The sequence below is a fragment of the Artemia franciscana genome, unplaced genomic scaffold (assembly GCF_032884065.1).
Source record: "Artemia franciscana unplaced genomic scaffold, ASM3288406v1 PGA_scaffold_32, whole genome shotgun sequence".
In the NCBI taxonomy this organism is placed as follows: Eukaryota; Metazoa; Arthropoda; class Branchiopoda; order Anostraca; family Artemiidae; genus Artemia; species Artemia franciscana.
This window is the reverse complement of record NW_027062665.1, coordinates 484,027-494,610: the sequence shown is the minus strand read 5'-3', so window position 1 is coordinate 494,610 and position 10,584 is coordinate 484,027. Positions and strand designations below refer to the sequence as shown.

At 34.1% G+C, this 10,584-nt stretch overlaps 1 long non-coding RNA gene across 1 annotated transcript; it reads left to right on the top strand.

Moving 5' to 3' along the window:
* The first annotated feature begins 1,584 nt into the window (after positions 1-1,584).
* LOC136041644 (uncharacterized) lies at positions 1,585-10,116 on the top strand. Its single transcript, XR_010621079.1, has 4 exons — positions 1,585-1,713; positions 4,227-4,338; positions 6,944-7,310; positions 9,782-10,116. It is a non-coding gene; the product is annotated as an uncharacterized LOC136041644 (long non-coding RNA).
* Positions 10,117-10,584: the final 468 nt, after the last annotated feature.

Genomic DNA, 10,584 nt, shown 5'->3' with positions numbered 1-10,584 from the left:
AATTAGAAGCATGAGGAAATGGAACACTAAATAACCTGATGTAACTGTCTTGTTTCATGGCTCTCAAATAGTTTTTGGCACTATATTTACTATTGTTTTAGTATCTGAGAGATTTTTTACGGAGTGTCGATGAAATTAATACTTTTATTCTTAAAATGAAACCAAAGGTTTGTTGGCGAAAATGTAGGGTCTTGTTAGGGACAAAATTGCCCAAACCTTCTGAACAGGCAGTAAAAAATCATTTTCATAAGGTGGCGCCTTTCAACTGACTGCGTAAGACCTTGAGTAATTGATATTCTAATGGTATCAAAAACAGAATGATCTTCATTTGTTTTAAACTTACAATATTTTAACATATTAATGGTGCAATTTTGAAGTAACTTCCGCTAGCAATTCCCAAGCAATGGTTAGAAGGCAATCGACTGTTCTGCAAGATTAGAGAGGAGATAAAGATGAAAAACACAGGTGAAATAAAAAAAAGCTCTTACTTTCTAGAAAACTAAAGAGTAAGGGTTTGAATCGCGAGAACGTGCTGCTCTCTCTTGATTTCGGAACATGGCAACGATGTCAAAGAGAACAAAACATGTTACTTCCTTTTTAATTTTTGGGGAAGTAAAAGATACTTAAACTGTATACGCAGACGCTGATATACTATTCAGTATGCACCTATGTATAATTAATTAAGTATATGTATAGTATAATAATTAAGTATATGTATAATTATGTATTTTGTCATACGCCAATCTTACTATTTCTAGACCCTATCTATAACTGGAATAAAGACCTTGATTCTATTTTTCCTATAAAACTTTATCAATTAGTTTTCAAATTTTATTAGTTGCTTTTCAAAAATCAAATTTGGTTGCTATTATTTTAACTTTTCCTTATTGTAACGTAAACTTATGTATTTCTGTATGCAGATTAAGTCCACTCGGGAGATAAAGATCGAGTATATTTATACATTTTGGACAGAAAATGTCGAAGTACTGTTGAATTATACAGTTTAGCAAGGTTTAATTGGTTGAGACATGTCTTATTACACTGAGGCATAAGGTGAGCCACACTTTTTTCAAGGGGGGAAAACAGCACTAAACAGGTTCACTTAAAGGATAGTTCAATACAAATTAATCAACTTGTTTTACTTAAGACCGTCATAGATAGACTGAATGAATAGAACCCACGTTATTGAAAAAAAAAACAGAATGTTGATAGTTAAAAAACAAATAGATGTTAGAATAGTTTTTTGGAGTCCCAAATTACTAGTACAGACTTTTCAGTTATCCCTATATATCATAATTATCCCCCGACAATTTCATATCGCTTTCAAAAACGAATTCGGTGTGAAGCCCAAATATCTTGATAAAAAGGTCTGATCCCTAGAACGGCTGGAAGTGAATAAGCTACGTTTGAGCTAAAGAGGAAGCTGATAAATATGTGCCATCTATAAATACTTTTAAAATAATTATAAATACATAAAATATATATATTAACTTTTATATCTAATGTTTAACTTGGCCGAGAAAACCTGACAATTTTTTCAATATAAAAAATTATATAAAATTTCAGAGATTCACCATTCTTTTTTTACGTTAAACATTGATTGAAGAAATATGGGGGCCATTTTAATTCCGTGAGGTAAAGATGATTGACATAACCTAGTCCAAGTTTTAAGGCAGTATGGCTAATTTTTAGGCTTTGTGCTCTAGATTAAGGGTAAGACTTGAAATTCTTACAGATTTTTGCTTTGTTGGGTTATATTTGACAATTCTTTGTTGGTTATTCTCAAAGGAATAAAGTAAACATTAAACCTATGCTTTGATGAAAAGCAAAAAAATAATAGAATGTTATTTTTCTATAATAAAAATCTGTGGCATTAGTGACCTATTTAAAAGGAAACTCTAGGCTATAAAATTTTGAAAAAATCAAGATATTCTTTTGATTAACGTGCAATCCCCCATAAGTTTAATCTTTTAGCCTATATTGCGTTGGCTAAATCCTTTCCCATGTGAGATTTTATTTTAAAAATGCGTTTCCTGATCTACATTCTTTATATGTAAATAATTAATATATTATAGGCTCCTTATTTCAGTTGCTGTCCCCCTATTTTCAGTCTTACTTTTCTGGTTCTTGTTTTGTCACAGTTGATTCAATTTGCAGGTTAAATCAAGAGAGGTGCATGGGAAATATATAAAATGGACCATATATTTGAGCATTTAGGGGCTAGGGATAATGTAGGCTAGTAGGGCTGTATTCATAATTTCTTAGCTAGCCTGCTGTTAGGGTATTCTGCAAGTTGTAAAGTAGGCCACAGAATAGTTTTGGCAAAATTCTAGTTTAGTGACTAGGCTATCTTTGAAACAGGTTAGGATAGGAAAATGAAACTGTTAGGGATGGGTCTGCAGGCTAAAGTATATCTTGGTAAGGTATTTTAACACTCTTTGTCCCTCTAGAGGGCCCTGAAGTTTGCCTATATGACAGGTCTAGCCTATACCTATTGGAATTTTGACAAAGCAACTTATCACCTTAATTTTCAGTTACAAGTTGCTTTTTCTCTGGCTTTAGTCCTCAAAGTGCAATTCCTGTTATTTGAGTAGAATTCTGAGCCATATCAGTGTGGTTTTTTAAAGCTTAGGAAATGTTTGGTCTATGTTCCATTACCTGAACAAATGAAGAAATATATTTTGGAAAAGAATTTAAGTTATGGTGAGAGTCCTATATTAAGAAAACTAAAACCAAGTCATCAAAACCATTGTTACCAAAGAAGTGAATATGATCTGCAGCTTAGCATGAATCTATGATTTCAAATACGTTTGTAAACAGGGAATTTTACCAGGAACAAAATGATCCTGAACAAAAAAAAAAAAAAACTATCTCTAAAATTGCCCCATAATTATAAAACGGATGATGGATAAATGTGTTTGTGAAAAATAATGATGGAAAGAAGGGGTAAAGAGGAGAGCAGTGTATGAAACAACAAGTATTAGGAGGAGGGAAGCTGTTCTGGCTGGTAGCCCCTTTCAAGGACTAGAATGATTTTGGGAATCAGGTAGGATTCAAAGAACACATAAAATTCAATGAATGATTTTGTAGTAAAAGTTAATCATAAAAGAACAAAAAGAATTGATAGAACAACTCTGTAAATTAGAGGTCAGTTTGGATTGAGTCTAATGACCATCAAAAGGAAGACTTGCAGTCTAAGTTGGAAGAGTAGCTCCCCATCCTAGATGAAATTCCAGGATTAATCTGTAAGTGAATACTAAGCATGCTACGCTTGAGGAAACAACTACTTAATCATTTAAAAACTGTAGTTGGTCTGATCTTGATGAAAGCACTAAAGATACTGAGACTGATATGCTAAAGCTCCTTCACGAAATGTGATACCGAGAGAAAAATCCGTGAATTATTATTATATACTTTGAGCCCATCAGCAGTCTAAATATTAAGAGAATAAGGAATTTTAATCTTAGCAGAGTCAGTAAAAGATGTTTTCTTCTTGACGAGAGGATTAGTAATCCTAGGAGCAGTAAAAGATAAGTTATTATAATTGACTGTACAATTAAAGAATAATATTGGCCCTATAAACCGAATACAGAGAAACCTTTCAGTCATTACAAGAATCTTTAATTTTGAAAGTTAATATTTTCATTAAACTAACTTATGATATTCTAAGGTTTGATGTTGTCATCTATACTCATGCTCTTACTCAATCAACCTCTAGCATTCACCTTGTCCCTCTTTGCTCAAACACTCTTAGTTTGTACATCACTTGAGTATGTCTGCCAAATGGATTTCTTTAATTCTTTTTAGATTTTTAAGCAGGGATCCCAGTGATCTTCATTTATGTTTCCTTACTAAGAGCTAATGAGAAGTTTCCTATTGAATTAACCGCTCTCTGGGCCTTTCCTCCAATAATAATGTAGTTATCAATTTTAACTAGGTTTTAACTTTGCTCTACCTGCAAATATTTCTATTTGATGAAACTTTGGATCCCTCCTTGGTCTTTGTCTGGTGATTCAGATCGTCACTGTTTTTTTTTGTGATTTATTACATGGCAAGAGTTGGTTTAGCATTTTCGAGAGTTGCTTATATTTGTCGAAACATTACTTATCGCTGGCCTCTTCAATGTCCATGCTGATGGGGCGTCTTTTATTTTATTTTTATTCACTTGCACAGTCGTCGAGGAAGATATTAGGAAATTTGGTGTTAACTTCTTTTATATTTTTCAGTTTGCCAAATATTCAAAAATATTTGATTGTCAAAATTTTATGAGGGAAATAAAAGTTACTGATGCTCAGGAATATATTTCAAGAAGCAGTTTGTTGGAAATGGTTGCTAAAGGTAAGAAGATAATTGGAGTTGAAAGTCCCGGTTTTGCCACTTTAGGCACTTCCAGGTAAGCTAGGACGATGAAATTTGGCAAGCGTATCAGGGACCGGACCTGATTAAATTGGAAATAGTCGTTTTCCCGATTTGACCATCTGGGGGGGGGGGGGCAGCTAATTAGGAAAAAAATCAGAGAATATTACATTTTATAGCAGTAAGGTTATCCCTGGGACAAGTGGTAAAAAAAATTTTCACCCTAAAACCTTTACGCCCCAAGAAGATTTACAAGACTATTAATAATTTCTTCTAGTGAACTTCGATATTTATCAGACTTAATACATTGATCAGCCCTATATATTTAGACATTTATTTAACAGTGACTTACAAAATTATCAGAAATTTTACCCCCACCGTTACCCCCATCATCACAGTAATTTACGATTTGCCAGGTGTGTTTTCAGGAATATTAATATAATAATAATGTAGCATTTCCTTATGGCTTGCCGTACTAATCATACGAGGTGTGTGTCTACTGGATATAGATGGAAAACTTTAATAAAGTTATTGACAGGCTGGGTATAAATATCATTACTTTTATATTTTTTATGGCACTTGGTATTAACCAAGTGACATATAGCATCGCCAATTCTGTCGGTCTGTCTGTGGGTCCCGGTTTTGCTACTTTAGGCACTTACAGGTAAGCTAGGACGATGAAATTTGGCAAGCGTATCAGCGACCGGACCAGATTAAATTAGAAATAGTCGTTTTCCCGATTTGACCATCTGGGGGGGGGGCGGTTAATTTGCAAAAAAATAGAAAAAATGAAGTATTTTTAACTTATGAGCGGGTGATTTGATCTTAATGAAATTTGATGTTTAAAATGATATTGTGTCTCAGAGCTATTATTTTAAATCCCGACAGGATCTGATGACATTGGGGGGAGTTGGAGGGGGAAAACCTAAAATCTTGGAAAACACTTAGAGTGGAGGGATTGGGATGAAACTTGATGGGAAAAATAAGCGCAAGTCCCAGATACATGATTGACATAATCGGAACTGATTCGTTCTCTTTGGGGTAGTTGGGGGGAGGGGAGTAATTCTTAAAAATTAGAAAAAATGAGGTATTTTCAACTTACGAACGGGTGATCGGATCTCAATGAAATTTGATGTTTAGAAGGATATCGTGTCTCAGAGCTCTTATTTTAAATCCCGACCGGATCTGGTGATGGGGGCAGGGAGTTGGGAGGGGGAAACCTAAAACTTGGAAAACACTTAGAGTGGAGGGATCGGGATGAAACATGGTGGGAAAAACAAACACAAGTCCTAGATAGATGATTGACATAAACGGAACGGATCCGCTCTCTTTGGGGTACTTGGGGGGTGGGGGTATTTCTGAAAAAAATGAGGTATTTTTAACTAACGAATGGGTGATCGGATCTCAATGAAATTTGATATTTAGAAGGATATCGTGGCTCAGAGCTCTTATTTTATACCCGACCGGATCTGGTGACATTGGGGGGGGAGTCGGGAGGGGAAACCTAAAACTTTGAAAACACTTAGTGGAGGGATTGGGATGAAACTTGGTGGGGAAAAAACACGAGTCCTAGATACTTGATTGACATAACCAGAACGGATCTGCTCTCTTTGGGGTAGTTGGGGGGGGGGGGGGTTAATTCTGAAAAATTAGAAAAAAGGAGGTATTTTTAACTTACGAACGGGTGATTGGATCTCCATGAAATTTGATTTTAGAAGGATATTGTGTCTCAAAGCTCGTATTTTAAATCCTGACCGGATCTGGTGACATTGGGGAAAGTTTGGGGTGGGGAAACCTAAAATGATGGAAAATGCTTAGATTGGAGGGATTGGGATGAAAGTTGGTTGGAAAAATAAGCAGAAGTCTTGGCTGCGTGATTCACATAATTGGAACGGATCCGCTCAATTGCGGGGGGGGGGGGGTAATTCTGAAAAATAAGAAAAAATGACGTATTTTTAACTTACAAAGGAGTGATCGGATCTTCATGAAACTTCATATTTAGAAGGATCTCGTAACTCAGATCTCTTATTTTAAATCTCAACCGGATCCAGCGTATTTGGAGGGGGGCAGATGAGGGGAACCAGGAATCTTAGAAAATACTTAAGAGGTGAGATCAGGATGAAACTGGATGGGAAGAATCAAAACCTGTCTAAGATACGTGACTGACATAACTGGACCGGATCTGCTCTCTTTGGTGGAGTTGGGGGGGGGGGGTAATTTAGAAAATTGAGGCATTTGTAACGTACGAAAGGGTGATCAGATCTTAATTAAATTTGATACTTAGAAGGATCTTGCGCTTTAAAGCTCTAATTTTAAATACTGATCAGATCCTGTGACATTCGGGGGAGTTGGAGGGGGAAACTGGAATTCTTGGAAAACGTGAAAATTGGGGTATTTTTATTTTACGAACAGGTGATCGGATCGTAATGAAATTTGATATTTAGAAGGAATTCATGTCTCAGAGCTCTTATTTCAAATCCCGACAAATAACTCTGAATATGAACCCTACCGACAGATCTTTCAAGTAATCTTGGAAAATAAGAGAATTTGACTTTCCTGTAAATTGATTCTGAGGTCTATCTTTCAGGAAAGAAGCTGAAGTAAAACATCTTTACCCCAGATGGGTATCATGGTTTTTTCTTATTTTATTGTTCATATTAACGCTATTAAATACAATATTAAATGGATGGATCATCTCTACCAACGAAATGAAATCATACATGAAATGTGCCATTGCAATACAAAATAATGATGCAGATGAAGAACGAAAAATCTAGGACATATTAAAAGTCAAATTCAACAAAGGATTCAGAATTTTCGTTTATGTTCTGAATTTGTTTGCAAAAGTATGTCAGATATTGATGTTTGTCTATGATGATGAGTTTAATGGAAACCCATTGGCGGTATATTTATCCTTGGGATTAGCATTTGGCATAGAAATCCTAATTCCAGAGGTATGTAAGCTTTATTTGCTCGTTGTATTTCAAATATGGGAATATTTGGTATATTTGCATTAAAAAGGATTAATTAATTTGTATAGATATAACAGAAAAGGACAAAGTATTAATAAAATCATATTTCTTGTTCTAACAGAACAAGAAAAGAAAGCTGCATGATAACGCAAGTACTAACTTAAGGTCAGTTTCGACTAGGTGGGACAGGATTCAAAACAACAGTGATGAGACTCCTTCTTCTTCTTTCTTTGCCACCACCGTCCACCTTCTTCTTTCTTTGCATAGCCTATAGTTGAATGTATAAAAGTGATGTTTGTTTTTTCATTATATTATCAATCATACTTCTACTGAAGATTCTCGTATGCACCCACAATCTTTGAAATTGGTTTTTTACATGCACCCATTTTTCCAAAGTAGACAGAACTAATCAGATTTTTTTGTGTTTCCTTTATTCTAAACTGACTCTCACACTGCTGATAACCTAGGGGGCCTAGGTGCCCTCCAATTTTTTGGTTATTTAAAAAGGGCACTAGAACTTTTCATTTCCGTTAGAATGAGCCCTCTCGCAACATTCTAGGACAACTGGGTCGATACGATAACCCCTGGAAAAAAAAACAACAAAAAAACAAACAAATAAACACGCATCACATTTTTGTAGATAGGAGCTTGAAACTTCTACAGTAGGGTTCTCTGATACGTTGAATCTGATGATGTGATTTTCGTTAAGATTGTATGACTTTTAGGGGTTGTTTACCCTTATTTTCTAAAATAACGCAAATTTTCTCAGGCTCTTAACTTTTTATGGGTAAGACTAAACTTGATGAAACTTATATATTTAAAATCAGCATTAAAATGCCATTCTTTTGAATGAGCTATTGGTATCAAAATTCCATTTTTTAGAGTTTTGATTACTATTGAGCCGGGTTGCTGCTTACTACAGTTCGTTACCACGAACTGTGATAATCTTCCCGTTGAAGTATTCTCCGAAAGTTTTAAATTAATACCCAACTGAATTCTTGACATACGGTCCTTTTACAAAGTAAATGCACATAGTATTTTTATTTGGTTCAAATTGCTCCTAAATTTTTTAAAATGAAGTAGTGTAGTAATTGTAGCAGTAGTAGTGTCAGTAGCTGTAGTTGTATTGGTTGCACGCAAATTTTGTCTTTTTATCATCTCCCTTATCATTTTCTGAAAGTTTTAAATTAATATATTCAGTCATTGCTGAGTTACGTCCTGTCGACAATCTATATATACACATATATTCATTTAGACACTTCCCTGAGCATTTTTTGTAAGGCTTGTCTGTATGCCCTTCATGTTTTTGTAAAGTGAAGTTCAAACAATCATACCTTTATCAGCAACATATATACTATATGTGAATAATGAACGAATTCTCGAAAGTACTACTCTTGTCCTGATGACTATGATGAGATTGACATCCCCAAACAAATAAGCACTGCATAATTCAACAGTGCGAAACAAGAAAGCTCTTTCAAAGTTTTAATAGAATGTTTTTTGGAATTTTGGGCTTTGGGAGGGCTGTTAATCCTCCATTTAGTTTTAACCCTTAGAAAATACAATAGAACTCCCATTCAAAAGATCCCCATTAAAAGTTCGTACGACCATCCGTTTCATGAAAACCTTGTATGCCCCAGATGTAGTGTATTCTTCTAGTTTTGTTGATCATACTTACCTCAGATCGACACGTGTGTCGACCTGAGAGACACGATGGAGAGACTTAAAGATCTTCAATTATTTCAGGATCCTCAAAGAGGAATAAATTAGAAAAAAAGAGTTTACTCAGTTTTTTTAGTCTACAGTCAGTCTCTAGCCTACAGTTTTTAGAAAGAAAAAAGAACGTGAAGTATTTTAGCCTGAATATTTTTTTTTTACAAATAGACTGTTTCTCGAAGGTTAAAAACCTTGATTATTTTCCTATATATCTAGATATTTGATACATTAAATTGTCTTTCCACGTAAATAAAATGAAAATATTGAGGCATGTTTAATTGAAGTATTTAATTTTTGGCATATTTGTACTAATTGTTTTGCCTTCATTAAAAATTATCTAGTTCTTTTATAAAATACTCTCTTTCTCTTTTCAAACTCCAAATATTATTTTTATTTATTTATTTATTAATACCAAATACGGTAAGTTTTCAAGCTTGTCGCACTAAACGTAATAAAAAGAAGTTATGACAATGGTGACAACATAATAGACATATACAAATATATGAAAAATAGCAACTACAACAAACACTGACACATAATACTATAAATGATTTGCTGTGAAAAGGTGTTTCTTCTAGTTTTGTTTTGAATCTGTTTGTATCATCTGTCAGAAATGTTTCAGGTGGACAATGATTATGAGATTAATACGTCCTCTACCCGATTTCTCTTAACAGTAATTATGCCTCTTGAAGAAGAACTAGTTTTTATTATTTAAATTGCTTTTTCGTATTTTTTAGGTTTGAAGAAGCAAGCCCAGGCAAGTTGAAAGTGCACCTTCTGTAAAATTGCTCATAGCAAGAAATTCAGTTCAATGGCGTTGTTCAAATAGCTGTCGCAGTTTTGATGCATCCAATTTATTTAGGCTGTGTCTTCATTATGATCTTTTCCGGTGTAGTTGCCCTTGTTTTTTTTTACTTTTTCAGGCAGTCCAGTCTCCATTGGTACTTTTTAAGCCTCAATAGGAAAATATTATTTTTATTATTTTAATTCTATATTAATTATAAGTTGTTTATTTATTATATTATATTGCTATATTATATAATGTTTTTTCATTAAATCCCTTTTTTTTTTAGTCTTTTTGTTGTTCTAGATTTAGATTTATTTTAGGTTTTACAGGTTATTTTAGTTTTTCTCTTTTCTCTTTTAATAGTTTCTTGTATGTTTAGCGCTGAAGACTCCTAGATTTACCATAGCAATATTTCCGTAGCTTCTTTCGTTTTTTGCTTTCTTTCAACTGGCTATCGGCCCGTTGTTTGTTTACTACCAAGTAAATGCATACAATTTGAGAAAATCCTTATATATAAAATGATGTTGTACTTAGCCTTCGTTGATTTTCGATATTCCAACAGATTCACGGTGGCTTATTAAACAATCTAAATGTGTGCTCATGAAAATTACTAATTTGTTGAATTAGCTCTACAGCAACGACAAAATTGTGATGATTGTAAATGATCAGCCTTCCTCACCTCTTCAAATTAGAAATGTTGTTTGGCAAGGCTGCACTGCTGAAACCAAACTCTTCAACTTCGTCACAGACCAT